Consider the following 20276-nt stretch of genomic DNA (forward strand, 5'->3'; position numbering starts at 1 on the left):
CACTTCTTCCAGGAATTTTCATAGCTGACAAATAGGCCACAGATGAACCATGAGGCGACTGACTTAAGGCACTGAACGTTTCCAGACCACACACCTGTGAGTTAAAGAGATAGAAAAACAGGAAAGGACTAACAGGCCTGCCAAACGCTGTCCACAACTTCCAATCTAGTAGGTACACCAGGGACACAACACACCACAGCATCCTCCGGTTTACACCATCCCCAATCTTGAAGCCATACTGAAGCTACTCTAAGATTTAAGAGCAATGCTCTCTTTCTTCTCACTACAGCGCCACTCTGGAGTGGGCAGAAACTCTGAAGGGTAAATCAACCAGATAGGAGTAAGGATGGTATGGAAGTTAAGGGGATGGATGAAGCAGATGAGCATCCACCAAAATCTGTTCCCACCTTTAAGCATGTGGCTGAGAGAGTACACAGAAGACACGCGGTCCTGGCAAAGAAGAGACACAGGCACCGAGACCCCATGGCCTCATACATCTGGTATATTCCCTCCTCATCTACCTGCCTCCCTTCCCAAGATGGACCCAAGTCACATAGCAGAAAGCGGTCCCTTCCTAACGTTGCTGACTAGGCTAAATTTCTAACCATAAAAGGAAGAATCTAACCATTTATCTCCTTGACTAATGCCTCTCAAGGTTGCTAAAGCAAGAGTCAAACATCCCTGAACCTGACCATCTTCCAAGGTCACCAAAGTGAGACTCTGGCATTCCCGATAAGAACCAGACCGGATCCAGCTCACTGAAGACAGGATGGACTCCAGCACTGACCTTTCACTGAGTTTTTCCTCATTATAATCCCATGATAATACTAAAATTCACACACAGGTGTAGAGATTAACATGCTGTGAGACATGCGACCCATGAAAAGACATGTTATCAAACTGTGCAGGTGCTAAAAGTTATCTGCCTCTATGTGCCTGCATGTCGCTCCTTTTCCCACCTCATCGTCCTTAAAATGACCACAGCCAAGCCCTTCAGGGAGTCAGGACCTCTTTCCCATACGCTGCTCCCTTGCTTTGCTCAAACTACAAGCCTATTAAAACTTCTCTGAGAAAAATTTGTGTTTAGACTGGTGTAATTTATGCAAGAGCCAAGAGCTCGGTGGTCCTCCCTGCGGTAACAGCTAAGGTATACTATGCAGCCTCCCTCTCAGGTATGTGCGGCCATATGACTAAGTTCTCAACAGTTCAACGTGGGAAACTGAGATCTGCTATTTCCTTAGAGCCTGAGCCTTGAAACAGTGTCCTTTCTTTTTCCAGAGGGATTAGTGTGAGCAGAACAAGGAGCCTACCTCCATCTCAGCTAATAGAATTGGGACTTCTACCTGTTCACAAGGTATTAGAGAGGAAGCATCCAAGCCTTTAAAAAAATCTAGACAAACTACACTTAACAGTTTATTTGAATGAATAATGATTTATGAATTGGGCAACATGCAGAACCAGAAGAGGTTCAGAGACCTCCACTGCAGTGGCATGGCAGCAAGCTTTTAATAGGCTGCATGTCGAAGAAACACACAAAAAAACATATTGGATTGGTTAGGATGGAAAGTACCTACTAGAGGTTAGTTAGCAGTTGGTGATTGGTAAAGTCTCTAGTTTTGTTTTACGGTCTACATTGGGCTTCAGCTTGCTCACATAGGAACTGAAAGTGCCAGAGCTGTGCCAGTCTAATGACCTCCCAATTTAAAAATTTTTAATAACCCTTTCTCTAAGCTCTCATTCCTCCAAATGGAAAGGGAATGATTTATCTGATTGGTAAAATTGGGCACAAGATTCCTTTTTCATGCCTGGCCTAGTCTGATGGCTCTCATTATGGATACTGTCTTACCCTCAAGGTGTACATCACCTTTTTATTAAGAGTTAACCCCGCTCCTAGCCAATGAATATACCTGGGTCAGGAGTCAGACCAACCTTCTTTGGACAGACCTGGAAGCCATTTCTTTTGGCTTCTGCTTTCCTGGACTCAATGAATACAACATAGGCTGCCATTTTCAGGGCAGCCCTTTGGGTAAGTGCCCTCTCAAATGGTACTCTTCAGGGCATAACTCTTTTCAGGAACAAGTCTCCAAGTCGAGATTGGAAGGAGAGGAGGTAGTTGAAAGCACTCTTTTGACTTTGGGCCCAAACATAGTCTCTCCTCACTAGGTTTACCATGTTACAATCCTCACCTTACTTTTGGGTGTATTTCTCAATTTGGTTCAGAACGTTAAGGGAAACAGGGATTTAATTGTTTGACACTTGTATACTTCACGTAAGAGGGCAATACCATAAAGAAATATTACAAATTTTAACAAATATTTATTTGACTACTTCATCTCTGCTTTGAGAAATATAAATTTTGACTCATTAGGGTACCACATGGATATAATAATTTTTTGTTGATTGATGATTATTTGACATGATTTATCAGCAGTATTAAAAATGTGCTGTGGCTGAGACAGCTATGGGTCCACCAACAATTCATGCTTCCCTTCACCATAGGGTAGAGTGGCTAAGCCAGCCAGAGTCATTTCCTAGCTCTCCTGACATCTCTGCAAGGCCATGTGCATCTCTCTCACTGCGGAATGAGAGTGGATGTGAGGTGCATCTTTTCTGTGCCAAGGAGCATAAGGAATGTGCCTTCCTCACTCAACTTCTGTTCCTCCTTCCACTGGCCTGAAGCAGATTAGTGTGATAACCCTGGAGTCCATGTCCTGAAGATGGTGGAGCTCAATATCGCTTAGAGGAGGGCGATTAGCAATACCCACCTTGAAATCTGAGTAAGAAATAAACTTTCACTGTATTTTACCATTATCCATTTTTAGTGTACTTATTACAGCAGATAGCACACCCTGACTAACAGAAGTGTATAGTGTTGTAGCCACAATTCTACTTATAGGCACTGATCCAAGGAAATAATTACAGATATGAAAAATTTTAATGTACATAAATAATACTGTAATGTACATTACAGTAATGTAATAATATGTACATTACAGTATTATTTATGAGCATGAAGCAACTTGGAAACAATATGTCATACAAAAGTACTTCATTAAGTAAATATATTTATGATAGAATAATTTTAAGTATTTAAGTTTTAATTTTAAATTAAATAATATAGTAATCATTTGAAAAATAACTCATTATCACTTAACAAAGTAGTTGCCACACTCTAGGCACTATTCTAGGTACTTTCATTGGCAACAACCCTGTTATCTACATTTTATGGATAAGAAAACTGAGACACAGAGGTAAAGTAACTTGGCTTGGGTCACACAGCCAATAGATAGCAGAGCTAAGAAAAGGACATATAATAAACAATATGTGAAAATGCCTGTTAGAAATGAAGACTGAAAAGCAGAGAGCAAAATAGATATGCATTCTTATCCCTATTGTTTTGTGTGAGAGTTGGGTCAACTGGTGGACATTCATGAATTCATCCAATCATTCCTCCATCCATTCACAACTATTTACTGAGTGCCTACCACAAGCCAGGCATTGCTCCCTGATCAGGAAAACGACTGAAGTCATAGGCTTTACATTCACATAAAGGAAACATAAGAAACAAATAAATATATAATAAAATACTAGCTTGATAATTCTTTGAAGAAGTCAAACTGGGTTAGAGGACAGAAACTGACAGAACGGGGTACACTTTAGAAAGGATACCAGGGACTCACACCCAGGACTCCACTTCTCCCGTGTAAATTTGTCAACCTGGGGTTTCAGGCCTACCAGGTCCTATGTCTATACACCATACCATTCGGCCACAGGAGAGGAGCAACCCTAAAAAAAATGGGGCTGGATGCAGAGGTCAGCAGGCACAGGGATGCTGGCAGGAAGACTGTCTCTGACTTCTCCTCTGGGACTCCTGGCTGCATGGCGTGGCCGGCAAGGAACCCCTACCACTGTGTGTCCACTGGTGCAGAAGGGAGGTTGGGAGTGGTGGGGAAGAAGGGGGAGAGGGTTAGGGGCCGGTACGTGGTGCCCATGTGATAAAGTCCCTAAGCGCGGCCTGCCCTTTCCCGGAGGAGCCCTGCACTGCATGTTCCCATTTCCAAAGCAGCAGCGCCATTCTCCGGATGGCTGGGGAAGTGTGATCACCTGCCCACAGTTAATGCGTGCGAGTGAAGGGTGGAGGCCAGTTTGAGTGGAGTCTTCATGACTCAAAGGTGAGGCTGGGGAGGAGCCGCCAAGGTCCTGAAGCTGGGTTTGTACAGCATTGTGTTGATGAACACTGGATGTCCACGCACGAGGTGGGGCCCAGGGGCTGTGTCTCTGCTGCGGAGCCTCATGACTTGCCTCCTCAACTGGATTGTAAGTTTGTTAAAAGTAGGGACTAGGCCGGGCGCGGTAGCTCAAGCCTGTAATCCCAGCATTTTGGGAGGCCGAGACGGTCAGATCACGAGGTTAAGAAATTGAGACCATCCTGACTAACACGGTGAAACCTTGTCTCTACTAAAAAATAAAAAATAAAAAACTAGCCGGGCGAGGTGGCGGGCACCTGTAGTCCCAGCTACTCGGGAGGTTGAGGCGGGGGAACGGCGTAAACCAGGCAGGCGGAGCTTGCAGTGAGCTGAGATCCGGCCACTGCACTCTAACCTGGGCGACAGAGCGAGACTCCGTCTCAAAAAAAAAAAAAAAAAAAAAAAAGTAGGGACTAGTGTGCCGACGTCAGTGGCTTTATAAAATGCTCAATGCACATTCAATAAATAAATGAACAAATGGTAAAAACAATAATTTATTTAAATATAATCGTTTTAATTATAATTGAATTACTAAAATATAAAACTGACTTTTGTACATATTAAAAGTGTTTTACTTTTTTTTGTATCACCTACTCTTAGAGATTGTACTTATGAGATTCTATGTGAAAAACACTATTTGGCGTTTCCCAAGCACATAGTCGATGGTAGTTCTTATTATCATTGTTGCTTTTTTAAAAAAATTTATACTCTGTTGATTCTAAAAAGATTTAAGGAGGTTTACAAAGATTAAAAAACAAGAAAACATAATGTTCCCTGATTTTTTCTGCTGTTTTATTGAAAGGCTAAGAATTGCATTGCCACTGCTGGTTGCTCTGTAAAATTAGCAATCCTCAGGAGTTTATCTACTCCAGCAACATCTTTTAATCTACTATGTGCCAGATACTTCTCCAGGCTCTGAGGTGCCTGGGTCACATCTAGGTAAGAGGAAAATTGAAAAGTGACTAAATTATAAAGGAAAGCCAGGAACCACTTACCCCAAAGGTCAGGCTGATGGTCCATGTTAAGTGACTGGCTGGGGAGGAGTACATATACATATACATATACATATACATATACATATACATACACATACACATGTACATGTACATATACGTATATGTATATGTATGCATGTACTCATCAATTTTACTGATTTGAAGCATTGCAGCACATCATCTATAATTAGTAATAAAATGTACAATATTCTTTTTCATTAATTCCATAGAGCCAATTGATTCTCAGAGAATACTTTAGTTTTGCAGAACCTTGTATCCATAGCTAACCTGTGGTTGAAACTGAAGCATAATCTGTAAAAGTGAGTTGCTTCCCAACTCACTATTTTCCCAGTAAATTTAATGTCAATAAAAGTAACATGTGATATGAAAAAAAGGAAAGGATCATAAGAGAAGGCCTTTCTTCGGGGGTTGCGTTAATGGAGACAAGGAGGCAAGTCCTGCAGAGTTCTGGGCAAGGATTCTGTTCCAGGCAGAGGGAAGTGCAAAACCTTGAGGCAGGATCAAACTGGGATAATTTGAGGAACAGCAGAAAAATCCAAGTGACCGTAATGAAGTTCATGGAGAGAAGAGAGGGAGGAGGAAGCAGGCCCAGGCCACTCAGGGAAGGAGTCTGGATCTCTTCTGGGTGAGATAGAAGTGTTGCCGTCTGAGTTCCCTGGGACAGACAATGAGGTGGAAATGTATGGGCAGGGAGTTTCTGAGAAGGGATATCAGGCATCTATATCTTCAGAAGTGTGAAGGAAGCAAGATTTGGCAGAGGAGGAAGTTGAACTGTGACGCAGCCTCTCCCTCTGGGAGCTCTCAATCTAGAACGTGCAATTCACTGCAGGCCAGATATACTTGCATTGACCATCAGTAGGTGCAAAAGCTGTTATGGAGGAAACCATGGGTGAGACAACTCTCTTCAAGAGAGGCAGGTCCTAAAGAAAGACTTAGCAGAAGACTGTCAACAGTCCTAGCATCTGGAAAAATTAGTGCTTCAGCCCTACAGATGAGTATCTGGAAAAATCAGTGCTTCAGCCCTAAAAAGCATCTGGGCAGTGCAACAGAGCATGTGCTGTGGGAAGTTGTTAGTGGGTATTGAGCAAGGAAATGGCATGATTGGAATTATACTCTTAAGGAACACTCTTGTTGCTACATTGAAAATGATGGTTGGAAGTCAGAGCACCAGTAAGGAGACCAGTTAGAAAGCGAGTGGCCAATTTAGGCTTCTGACCCTGCACTGTCTAGAAAATAGGCCAGGAAGCAGTGTGGAGCCTGCTAAATGTCCAAAGCAATTCCTTTGTCACATCAGGGAATCAGAGCACCCATTGGAAGATCCTATTCATTCTTTCAACATGAGCAAGAATATCTGCAGAAAGTTGCAAGAATCTCAGGAGACATCATCAGTCTCAGATCAAAGAGAGACAATGCCATGATCACTTGCAACAAATACATTAATAATTTGGTCCAGAAAACTGATGATCCTAAAAGGAAGGACCTGCAACATAAAGGTGGCTTTGCTACATCCCATTTTAAAAGTAGGGAAATGGTGTGGTTGCTAATTCAAATTGAAATCTTTGGCCCAGGCTGCAAAAAACTTTACTGCAATAAAGTACAATAGGTGTATATGCAAAGTTCTAGACATGAAATTTAATGCTAAATCATCTAATATATTAATTCGTCAGATCATAGATTTAATTAGTAAATATTTTGCCAATTTGGATCTTAAAATATCTCCCCTCAAGAAACTGGTTCTGAAACTTTTGTATGCATGGGAACCACCTTGGATGCTTGTTTAAAATGCAAATTCCAAACTTCAACCCCAAAGACCTGGTGCAGGTCTGGGTATGACCCAAACACCCAGAATGACTCTGCGGGAGGTGGGTGATGGATAACCGTGAGAAGCACCATCTAGGGAATATTCACCAGAAAGCAAAAGGCAGCATGAGCAATCGTATGCAAGTGGAAATAGATCTGTGATGGTTGTTACCATAAACAGCCTCTGTCCAAAAAAGTTGTCACCCTTCAGTGTGCCTGAGTTTAAAATTTTCCTCAGTCTCAAGGTGCTATAAACCCAAGTTCATAATGCTAGCTGCAGAAAATAACAGCTGAAAGTGGTTAACCAAAGGAAGTACTACAGACTAAATCACAGGAAGATGGGTAATCATGTGTACTTACTGACGCATCTGCTGCAGTGCACAAGAAAGTTTTGGTTTCACACCCGAAGTGAAAGAATAACTTAAAATCCCATAAATAATACATTGAAGAGAGAAAAGTCATTCTAGTGCTGTATCTGGAGAGGCCCTGCTAAGATAAAAGGCTCTGTTCAGTGTTTATCTTGCTGCCAGAGAACAAGGCAAGCAGTGAGGCAGGGTTGTAATTGACCCAAAAGCACATATGAGAAATGAACCAAGGAGAGTGTGCAGTTAAAAGCCTCATATAAAAAGAGAGCTGTAAAGTAAAAGTCCAGCAAATCTGCATTTCAAACGATATGAAAATATGTTTGATCTAGTATACTGATGCACTAAATTTGCATAAAATTCAACCTTTTGTCCTGGTGTGATTGGAAAGGTGCAAAAATAAATTTGAGGTTAAAGCTTTAGCATCCTATCTCTCTTAGACATAAAAAGGATATAATTAACCAGAACAGCTGGTTACAACCTTCATTGGAAACTCTGGGAAGCCAATGTATTCCATTACTGATCCTAGAAGGTAAAATCTACAACAGATAATTGATTTGGTAATCCAAGATTCTTATCAATTCTGACCTACATAAAATCTAGTTGTCTTATAGGACCATATAACTTGTATCACAGCATCCATATAATTGAGTTCTTATGTGAGTAGATGTTTAAAGCTGCTTCTGACTGAAGTTCAATTATCAAACCTGGAAGGAAGGAAGAAAAAGACTGTCATTTCATAATGGCTTGATACAGGAAGTTACATTTAGTATAAAAGTCAATTATTAATTATATATAGGAGCCAAGAAATAAAACAGAACAAAAGTTATTATTTTGATATTTATAATGTTTTACATTAATCTTGTCAACTGTTTTTTTCTTGGAAAAATACTGTATTTAAGATTTTTGTTTTACTCTTATTCTGAGCACACTCACAATGAATGGGAGGCTGCCCAAATAAAAAAGTGTCAGGATAAATCATGTTGCAATTTAAAGCTTACTGTTTATAATCTGGAATCAGAATGTTAAAGTTAAATATATAACTTCCACTTCCATCCTTGATAGAGTAAATGGGAGACATGCCCTCCCACCAAAATCAACAATAAAACTGGACAAAACATTTAAAGCAATTTTTTCAGGCATTGAAAAATAGGTATCACAGAACTATGATCCTTGATGGAAGGAAAACAATCAAAATAAACTTCATAATAACCTCAGTTTTCTGCCTGCAGGCATGTTCCTTCTGCAGCACATGGAGGCGGAGCCCAAGCAAAACACCAGTCTCAATGAACCAACATAAAGAGAACAGAGCTATAGACTGCTGGAGTAGATGGAATTTGTAGGGCAGGATATTAAAGAAGTGAAAGCAGCACAGAAGTTTGCTCCATAAAGCATCGTAAACTTTAAATCTTTGGCCAAGGGCTGTGCTATGCATCTGTAGGACAAGATTCTAAAATATCTAGCAGAGCTTACTGCTCCAGGGATGAGACTTGTATGGTGATACCAGAGGTTATAGAGTACTGAAAGATATTGGAGTTCCAGTCCAGTCATAATAGAGAGAGCCAACTAAGCAACTGTATCCCTGAGTAAGGGCCATAGGCTAGGACAAAGTTCAAAACAAAAGACTTTCAGACGCAAAGAAAATGACTCATCATTAATTTAACTGACTACCAAAACAAAATTCAACACTTTTTAAGAAAAGGTAATAAAATCCAGACCACATGCAACACATCCACATTGTTCAGTATGCAACACAAAGTTACTAGACACACATAAGTAATAATGCATGACACATAATCAGGGGGAAAATTAATAGAAACATTTTATCCTGACCCAGATATGATTATAATTATATTCAAGGACTTAAAGGAAAAGATAGTCATAATGAATGCATAGGTGGTAAAAATTAGTAGAGAAATGGAAACTATGGAGAAAAAATCAACAGTAAATTGTTAAATTTAAAAATATACCTGAAATTTTAAAATTCACTGCTAGATTTAATAGCAGATTTCAAAAAACACACACAACTACTTAAATTTAAATCTAGATCAATGGAAATTATATGATAAGATCAGAAATAAAAAAGATTAGAAAAAGCAAATATAGCTTCAGTGACCTATGGTACAGCAATAAGTAACCTAATTGTAATTGAAAGTCTACAAAAAGAGAAGGAAATGGGGTGAAAAAATGTTGAAGAAATTACAGTCAAAATTACTTATATTTAGTGAAAAAAAAACTTACAGATCAATGAAGTCAGAACTCCAAGCTGGAGAAAGATAAAGAGCAACACAACTAACAAGGGTAGACACATTGTAGTCAAAGTATTAAACACAAAAGTCAAAGAGGAAAATCTAAAAATTATTTAGAGGGGTAAAAAAAAAAAAAAAAGACAGCTTACATAAGATAAAAATCAAGAGATATACACAGATTTGTCATCAGAAACAATACACCAAGAAGACAATAAAATTATATACTTAAGGTGCTTAGAGAAATAAAAGCCCTGCTAATCTATAACTCAATGTTCAATGAAAATATGCCTCAAACATGAAGACAAAATGAAGACTGACAGAAAGAAAATAGCTGAAAGAATTAATCATTAGCAGATCTGCATTGCAAGAATGAAAATGCTACCAGAATGAAAATTATGATCTAGACCAAGAAAGAAGAGTGCTGGAAATGGTAATATGTGGGCAATATAAACCAGTTGTCTTGTCTTTCCATTACTCCAAAAGAAAATTGGTTAAAGTAACATAATATTAAGAGTAATCACAAAATCACTAAAAAAAAAAAAATGAAACAGATAAAAACAGCTAATATTCCAGTAAAGGAAATAATTTCTTTACCGTTGTTCAAACACTTAATTTATCTGAAAGATGAAAATGTAGGAAAAATACAAACAAAAAGGATAAATAAAAAACAAAATAGCAAGATGGCAGACATAAATCTATCCACATAAATAATCATATTAAAAGAGTTTAATATTCTAGTAACAATGCAAAGGAGCGTCACCTAACTATGTCTACAAGAAACCTACTATAACTATAAAGTCACAAATCAAAAGTAAAAGGAAAATATGTATCTTGGAAAAATATGTATCTTGCAAAAACATATCATAAGGAAGCTGAAGTGGCTATAATAATACCACACAAAGAACACTTAAGGTGAAAAACAGAAATATGGAAGCATAATACATTATGATAAAAAAAGAAAATTCAACAAAAAAGCATAACAATTCTAAGTATTTATATATCTAATAAGAGAGGTTTAATATATGTTAATTAAAAATTGACAGAAATGAAAGGAGTCCACAAATCTGCAATTAAAGCTGAAGATATTAGCACTCCATTTTTGGTAATTGATTACTGATTTTAAAAACAGTAAAAATAGAGAAGTCTTAAAGAAATTATCAACAAACATGACCTATTAATATTTGTAGGACAGTATATTAAAATTAGTAGGCTATAAACTTTCTGATGTAAATGGAACATTTAACAAGATGGATCATATCTTAGCCATAAAACAAGCCTCTACGGTTTAAAAGGTATTAAAATCATATAGAGTATGTTCTCTGACTACAACAAAATTAGAGATCAATAACAAGATATCTTGAAACTGTGAAAATATTTTGAAATCTTAAAAGGTACTTCAATAATCTAGGGTTCAAAAAAGAAATCATGAGGAAAATTGGAAAATATTTGTAAGTGAATGATAATAAAAACACAACCTATTAAAATGTATGGAATGAAGTTAAAGCAATATTCAGAGATTGGTTCATATCCTTAAATGCTATACTGGAACTGAAGAGTCTAAAATCAATCACCTAAGCATCCACCCTAACAATCTGCAAAGGAAGTGTAAATTAAATCCAAACTAAATAGATTAAAGGAAATAATATAATATAATACAAGATACAAGAAACCATTTTAAATGAAAATTGGTAAGCAATAGACAAACTGAATAAAAATAAAAGCTGATTATTTCAAAAGATCAATAAAATTTTAAAATTCTAGCTAGACTGATGAAGGAAAAAGTCACAAATAACAATATCAAGAATCTAAAAGGAGACTTCCTTACAGACATTAAAGATAATAAAAAATTTCCAAAAATTTGACTAAATGAAATGTACAAATTCCTTGAGAGACACAAATCATCAAAACTAACACAAGAGGAAATTTAATATCTTAATAATACTATATCAAGTAAAGAACTGAATTTATCATAAATGCACTTCACAAAAGAAAACTCCAGCATTCAATGACTTCACTGGTGAATCAAATATTTTAAAAATATTATTAATCTTCTATAAAATATTTCAGAAAATATAGATAGAGGTTACATTATGAGCCTGGCACTATCTTGATACCAAAACCAGACAAAGATTTACAGTAGAGGAATCTACAAGCAATATTCCTACAAACACAGATGCAAAACTCTTTTAAATGTATTAAAATATTAAATGTAGTAATATGTAAAAAGCATATTGTAGCTAAGCAAGATTTATCCCTGGATTATATTATTGATTTAATATTTAAAAATCAATGTAATCACAATATTAATAGAATGAAAGAAAAAGACTGTAATCATTTTAATTTATGATTTAGAAAAAAAGACATTTGACATAAGTCCACATCCATTCATAATAAATACTCTCAGCAGTATAAAATAATAAAACAGAATTTCCTGACCCTGATAAGGTCACCTGCAAAAAGCCTACAGTTAACATCATATCATTAGTGAAAGACTGAATGTTTGCTTCTGTGATGGGTAATGTGACAAGTATGTCCATCTCGCCACTTTTACTCAGCATTTGTCTTTATGAGAAAACGATGCTGGAACAACAGGATAAACATATGGAGAAAAGAAATAAACCATACACAAAAATTAATTTGAAATGGGTCATGGATCTAAACATAAAAGCTAAACCTGTTCATCTTCTGGAAAAAGATATAGGATACCTCTACAACTTTACTGCAAACCAAGATTTTTTTAGAGAGGATTGAAACAGCAGTAACCAAAGGGAAAAATAAAGATAAGCTGAACTTCATCAAAATTAGAAGATTGCTCTTCAAAAGTCACCACTAGGAAAATAAAAAAGCAGATCCCAAATTAAGAGAAAAATTTGCAAATCATACATATGACAAATGGAATTCGATAATTAAAAGACAAGTTAACAAAAATAAAGACTTAAAGAGACACTTCATCATGAACTATATGTAATGGCCAATAAGCACAGAAAAAAAGTGTTCATCACTGTCAGTCATCAGGGAAATGCAAATTTAATCACAATGGGATGTCATGACATATTCACTAGAAAGACTAACATTCAAAATACAACCACAAATCTTGGCGAGAATGTGGGTCAACTGTAAGTCTCTTACACTGCCAATGGGAGTAAATCATGGTACAATTTACTTTGCAAAACAATTTGGTATTTTCTTATAAGTTTAAGTACACATCCATCCTATGACTTAACAATTCTACTTCTAGATATTTACTCAAGATAAATGAAAACATGTGTGTACCAAAAGTAGTCAGTACGTTTATAGTATTTTTATTCAAATGGATCACAACAAGAAACAACATAGATGCTTATTAAAATAGCATAAAATAATTTGTTGTATAATCACACAGTAGAAAACTACTCAGTAATAAAAAGAACTATTTATACACACAACAGAAAAGTGAGATGCCAGCAACAAAAGCATACATACAGGTTGAGCATCCCTAATCCGAAAATTCAAAAATCAAAATGCTTCAAAATCAGAAACATTTTGAACATCAACATAACACTGGAAGTGGACATTTTCATACATAACCAAAGTGACAGGTTATAGTCAAAACTTTGTTTCATGAACAAATTACGTAAATTATTCTATAAAATTACCTTTAGTCTATGTGTATAACATGTACATGAAACATAAGTGTATTTCCTTTTAGACTTCGGTACCATCCCCAAGATATTTCATTATTTATATACAAATATTCCAAAATCTGAAATTGAAACAAATTGAAACAAAATGCTGGTGCCAAGCATTTTGGATAAGGGATAGTCAACCTATACTGTAATTTCATTTATATGATGTTCAGAGCAGGCAAACCTAATTGGTGATAGAAACCAGAACACTGGTTACCTAAGTGAGTTGGAGAATGATTACAATGGAGTATGAGGGCACTGACTTTGATGAGAATGCAGTACTCTATATCTTTACCATGGTGTTGGTAAACAAAGTTCATCACATTTTACACTGAAGACCTAACCATTTCATCGTCTGTAAGTTTTACCTAAATTTAAAAAAAAAAAAATGGCCGGGCGCGGTGGCTCAACCCTGTAATCCCAGCACTTTGGGAGGCCGAGGCGGGTGGATCACGAGGTCAGGAGATCGAGACCATCCTGGCTAACATGGTGAAACTCCGTCTCTACTAAAAATACAAAAAACTAGCCGGGCGTGGTGGCGGGCGCCTGTAGTCCCAGCTACTCGGAGGCTGAGGCAGGAGAATGGCGTAAACCCGGGAGGCGGAGCTTGCAGTGAGCCGAGATGGCGCCACTGCACTCCAGCCTGGGTGACACAGCGAGACTCCGTCTCAAAAAAAAAAAAAAAAAAAAAAAAATACATTTTAAAAACTAAGATACTATGATAATCCTCTGTTTTTATTATGGGTTTAATGACTTTAAAACCATTTTATCTTTCCCTAAATTAAATCTTTCCCATGTGTAAATTCCTCTGGCAAGGTATTGGTAAATTAACTTTTTTATACTGTTGGGATGCTAATTCACTGGGTTTACTCAAATTACAAAAAGCAATTCAACTTTTGGATGTTATCAATTATCTCTTACTGACTTAAGTATTTCAGTCCTTTAAAGGAATGCTTAAATCAGTCCTTACAATCCCACAAGGACCTTTCTCTTTGGGGACGTATTTCTCAGACATCTTATTATTTTCAGTTGTTGTTCCTATTTTTTCAATTAAAATTCTGACACGGGTATCAGAAAACCTTTGGTAGAATGATCCATGAAATGGCATCATGAACTAAATGTAATATTTATATCCTACAGTAATTTCACGGAAAGTGTTTTATGTCTCTATCAGGTTCTTGTATTCCATAAAGAAAAAACCTAAAAATCATTATTCTAAGGATGTCCTATAGCACTTAATGTTGAAGAATTGGATTTATAGTTCCATAAACATATGCTATGCTGAAAACTGTTCAACTAAAATAAGTAGAATTAAATGGAAACCACCTGCTATCTAGTAGAAAAGAGTATTAGCCCTTCAGTATCAGGTGTTTAACGAATACTTCCAGCAATATTGCAAGACGAACATCAAAGGCCATTGTCTTTGTACCTCAAAGAAGGAAATTTATCCAGGGAAAAAAGTTGTGGTTTTAGTTGTTGTTTGTTTGTTTTTGTTTTTTTACCTATGGGATATATTGCTACTTGTGCTTAAATTTGGTCTTAAAAGGGCTAGAATCCTGGCATTTTCTTTTGGCTGTTATACTTACTGATCATCTCCAAAATTATGATAAAAGGTAGGTTAGGTTTAGTCTTCTGACATTATCATAAGTGCACTCGTTGATGACAGACACTACTAATCCAACATTACTGATGAGGAAACTAAAACTTAAGAAAAATTTACTTTGCATTTTCATAATGCCAGTTAAATCAGGTAATTCAAGTCTTCTAAAGTAGTTAAATCAATTTTTAAATACATGCAGGCAATACATTAATCAAATTTCCAAAATTTGTGGTTTAGCAACATGTAGGCACATCTTAAATAATGTATCAAGTTAAGTAGAAATTCCTGCTTAATGCTCTGGTAAGTCAAAAGGCAAAACACACTCTTTATTGCTATTCTTATGGTTTTAAAGTTTAGTGAAGACAATAACTTGGCCTGAAAACACCTCGTCATCATGGATGCAAAAATACAAAAAAGTTAATAGTAATCTTTATTACTAGTACTAAATAATTGTATTCTATGAATTATAACCAACATTTATGGAGCATTTATTATATGCTAGGGCCCATGTATATAATAGGTCCTATTATACCTTATTATAATAAGATAGTATAATACCTTATTTATATTAAAGAAAAAAAAAGGTGAGCACAGCCCACGGATAGTGAGCAGAAGTAGGCTGGGTATTGTTTCACCTGGGAAGTGCACGGAGTAGGGGGGACCTCCCTTCCCCAGCCAAGGCAAGTGGAGAGGGACTGTCCTACCCACCAGGGGTACCTCGCTTTTCCCATGGATTTTTGTAATCCGCAGATCAGCAGATCCCCTCATGAACCTATACCACCAGGGCCCTGGGTCTCAAGCACAAAACTGGGCAGCTGTTCAGGTAAGCACTGGGCTGCAGGAATTTTTATATGCTCCAGCGATGCCTGGAACGCCAATGAGACAGGAGAACCATCCACTCCCATGGAAATGGGGCTGAAGCCAGGGGTCCAAGCGGTCTCGCTCTGCGGTTCCCCCTCCCAGGGACCCCAGCAAGCTAAGAACCACTTGCTTGTAATTCCCATTGCCAGCACAGCAGTCTGGAGTCAGCCCAGGACAATGGAGTTGGTGGGGGGAGGGATGACCGCCATTACTGTGGCTTTAGTCGGTGGTTTTCCCCTGACAGTGCTAAGGAGACTGGGGAGGTTTGGACTGGGTGGAATTCCCCACAGTGCAGCAAGGTGACTGTGGCCAGACTGCTTCTCTAGATCCCTAATAAATAAACAGATTGTGAATCTAATCAGCTAGGTTTCAGCAAAAAGGGAAAAGACTGTCACTTGGAGATTGAAAACAGGCTAAAAATTCGACTACGAAATTACCTTATGGCATTCTAATAAGACTCCCTCTGCTAAACTTAGCCACAGGTGGCCACCCAAAACCCCTTGGGAAGAAATGAATCAGAGACACAGAAGTATAATTTGCTGTATTACAGAAGATTAGTTTTGCCAACTAGCTCTCTAATGTGAGCTCTGTTTGTCAAAAAAAATGAATTCAGTATGACAGAAGTGTTTTCTGTTGCTTGCGCGCTGGCCAAGAGTCGATCAACTCTGCTTGCCAAACAGAATGCCTCTGACAAGGTCACCAGCAAAGTCACCCTTAAGTGATTGGGCACAGACAATTATTACATAAGCACTCATGGCTCTGTGTGGAAATGTACACTGACCAATCTTAGAGACAGAAATTTCATGGATATAAAAAGAATATAATCTACTACATTCACCCTGTTGAGCAGTCAATTTATTGCCAACAGAACACAGTTTATTACCAACAGACTATAGACTATGCTTGAAGAAGACAAGAATTGCATGTTAATTTCTTGCTACTGACTAAACTCGGATTATTCTGTCTTAGGGACTCAAACTAATGATCACACAACTGTGCTCTGAATTAATACAGGTAAAAAATGAACACACATTTTCTTGAGTCAAATGATAGCTGTTCAAGCAAGAGAATAGATATGCTATGTAATTAATTTGTAAATAGTTGTGATTCAAGTCTAAGAATATTATTTGCTCATCATGAGAGTTAAAGCTCTTGAGGCAAAAATAATAACTTGCATTATATTATTACACACATCACAAGTTGGGGAGGTACAATGACATGGCAATTACTCAATATTTCAGCACAGTTGACTGAGAGCACTTTTAGGAAATGCTTGGCTGTAGAACAAATGCCAGCTTTGAAAGTTCACTTTAAGGAAAAATAATGATCTTTTGGTATCTATCTGGCTCCATTCTTCCAGTTCACTAACTTCTATTACACAAGAGAATTCTTAAAATAGTCAGTGTCTGCTTATTCTTGGAGACATGTGAGAAGAGTCTAGGACTAAATAACTTTGGCGTTTTTTCTTCCTCTTATTCTCAAAATATGGCTTTCCTAAAAGCAAGGTGGAAAGCTGGTGATTACTTATTAAACTGGTGCTGTAAAAAAAAAAAAAATTAGGAAAAAAGGATTAGTATGACATTTTACACACAATTTATTCTTTCAATAGCTTCAATAGGAATAATTTACATACTACAAAACTCATCTATTGTAAGTGTATGAGTCAGTGATTTTTAGTAAATTTGGAATATTGTGCAATTATCATCACAATCTAGCTTTCAAGCATTTCTGTCACCCCCCAAAACTTCCTTCCTTTCCATATGCAGTCAATTCCATTCCTATCCTCATTCCCAAGTAACTATGGATCTACTTTCTCTATATAGACTTACTTTTTCTGTGAAATTCATAAATATGTAATTAAGATATATAGTCTTTTGTGTCTAGATTCCTTTACTTGGTATAATATTTTTGAAGTTCACCCATATTGCAGCATGTGAAAGTAGTTCTTTCCTTTTTATTTACTGAATAGTATTCCACTGTATGAATATACCACATTGTCTATCCAGTCACCAGTTGATAGACGTTTTGATTGTTTCCAGTTTGAGGCCTTTGTGAATAATGCTGCTGTGAACATCAGAATAAGTCTTTATGTGGACATTAACTTTTAGTTCTTTTGGGTAGTTACCTAAAAGAGGAATACCTGGATTGTATGGTAAATGTTTGATTTTTGAGGAATAAGCCAAAGTATTTTCAAATATAGTTGTACAATTTTACATGTCCATCAGCAATGTATATGGTTTCCAGATTTTCCACATCCTCACCAATTCTTGGTATTGTCAGTCTTTTTTATTACAGCCATTTGCATGTGTGTGGTAGTATCACATTGTGGTTTAAAAGCATATTTCTCTAATGACAATGATGTAGCTCATGAAAGATCTGATCAAAAGAATGAAAAGACAAGCTACAGAGTTAGAGAAAATATTGCAAGCAACATATATGACAAGGGAATAGTATTTAGAATATGTAGAGAATTCCCAACACTCAATAGTTGAAAAAAAAATCCAGTTAGAAGATGGACAAAAGACATGAACAGGCATTTTACTAGAGGATATACAAACAGTAAACAAGCAAATGAAGGCCGGGCGCGGTGGCTCAAGCCTGTAATCCCAGCACTTTGGGAGGCCGAGACGGGCGGATCACGAGGTCAGGATATCGAGACCATCCTGGCTAACACGGTGAAACTCCGTCTCTACTAAAAATACAAAAAAACTAGCCGGGCGTGGTGGCGGGCGCCTGTAGTCCCAGCTACTCCGGAGGCTGAGGCAGGAGAATGGCGTGAACCCGGGAGGCGGAGCTTGCAGTGAGCTGAGATCCGGCCACTGCACTCCAGCCTGGGCCACAGAGCAAGACTCCGTCTCAAAAAAAAAAAAAAAAAAAAAAAAAAAAAAAAAAAACAAGCAAATGAAAAGATTCTCCACATCTCTAGCCGCTAGGGAAATGCAAATTAAAACCACAATGAGGTAATACTACACACCTCTCACAGTGGCTGAAATAAAAATTAGTGACAACACCAAATATTGGCAAGGTTGCGAAGAAATTGGATGACTCATACGCTACTGATGGGAATGTAAAATGATATTTCCATTCTTGAAAATATTTTCGCACTCCTTAAAAAAACCAAACATTTGACTAACATACAACCCCGCAATTTCACTTTTGGGCATTTATCCTAGAGAAATAAAAACTTAAGTTCATGAAAAAACCTATACACAAATGTTCTTGGCAGGGTTACTTTTTTGTAATAAGCAAAAAATTGGAAACAATCAAAATGTCTTTTAGCAGGTGATTGATTAAACAAGTTGTTGCTACATCCAAACCATTGAATACTACTCAGCAGTAAAAAGGGAAAATTATTCGTGTACTCAACAACTTAATCTCCAGAGAATTGTGCTGAGTGGAAAAAAAGTTCAATTTCAAATGGTCATTTGTAGGATTTTATTTATATAACATTATAAAAATAACAAAATTATAGAAATAGAAAACAGATTGGGGTTGCAAGAGGTAAAGAATGATGAGAGGAAAGGGAAGTGGTGTGGCCATAAAAAGGCAACAGGATGAATCTTTGTAGTGATGGAAATGTTTTATATCTTGACTATATGAATATCAACATCTTGGCTGTGATATTGAGCTATAGTTTTATGAGATGTTATCATTGGGGAAAACTGAGTAAAGAATACATTGAATCTTTTCATATTATTTATTACAACTGCATGTAAATCTACAATTACCTTTAAAAACATTTCATTATAAAAAATCTACTTACTAGAAATATAATCTTTTTTCTGAATTCTGAATTCTGCTCCCCTTATTTACATAATTATCTTTGTGCTAATTCCATACTTTCTTGATTAGTGTGGCTTTATTGTATAAGTTCTGAAAGTTGACAGTGTAAATGCTCCAACTTGGTTCTTATTTATCAAAATTGGTTTGGCAATTCTAGTTCCATTGCATTTTCATAAAAATTTTAGAATCATCAGATAAATAGCTACAAAAAATATGCTGAATTTTGATAGGGATTATATTAAATCTGTAGATCAATTTGGGAAGAATTGATATCCTATTTTTTCCAATCCATATATGTGGACTATTGCTCTATTTATTTAGATATTTTTCAATTACTATCAGCAATATTTTATAGTTTTTCAATATTCAAGTTTTACTCTTATTTCTTAAAATATATTCCTATTTATTGTTTTTGATGCCTTTGTGGATGAAATTGTTTTCCTAATTTTATTTTTGGATTTTTCACTTACAGTATTGTAAAAGTTGGTTTTAGCATACTGATCTTGTATCTTGTAACCTTACTAAATTCATTTATTAGTTCTAGCAATTTTTTCAGATTCTTTAGAATTTTCTACCTACAATATAATGTCATCTGAAAACAAAACCATAAAAATAGTTTTACTTTCTTTCAAATCTAGATTCCCTTCCTCCCCCTCCCCCTCTCTCCCTCCCTCCCTTCCTTCCTTCCTTCGT

Source organism: Macaca fascicularis, chromosome 8, assembly GCF_037993035.2.
Source record: "Macaca fascicularis isolate 582-1 chromosome 8, T2T-MFA8v1.1".
Lineage (NCBI taxonomy): Eukaryota > Metazoa > Chordata > Mammalia > Primates > Cercopithecidae > Macaca > Macaca fascicularis.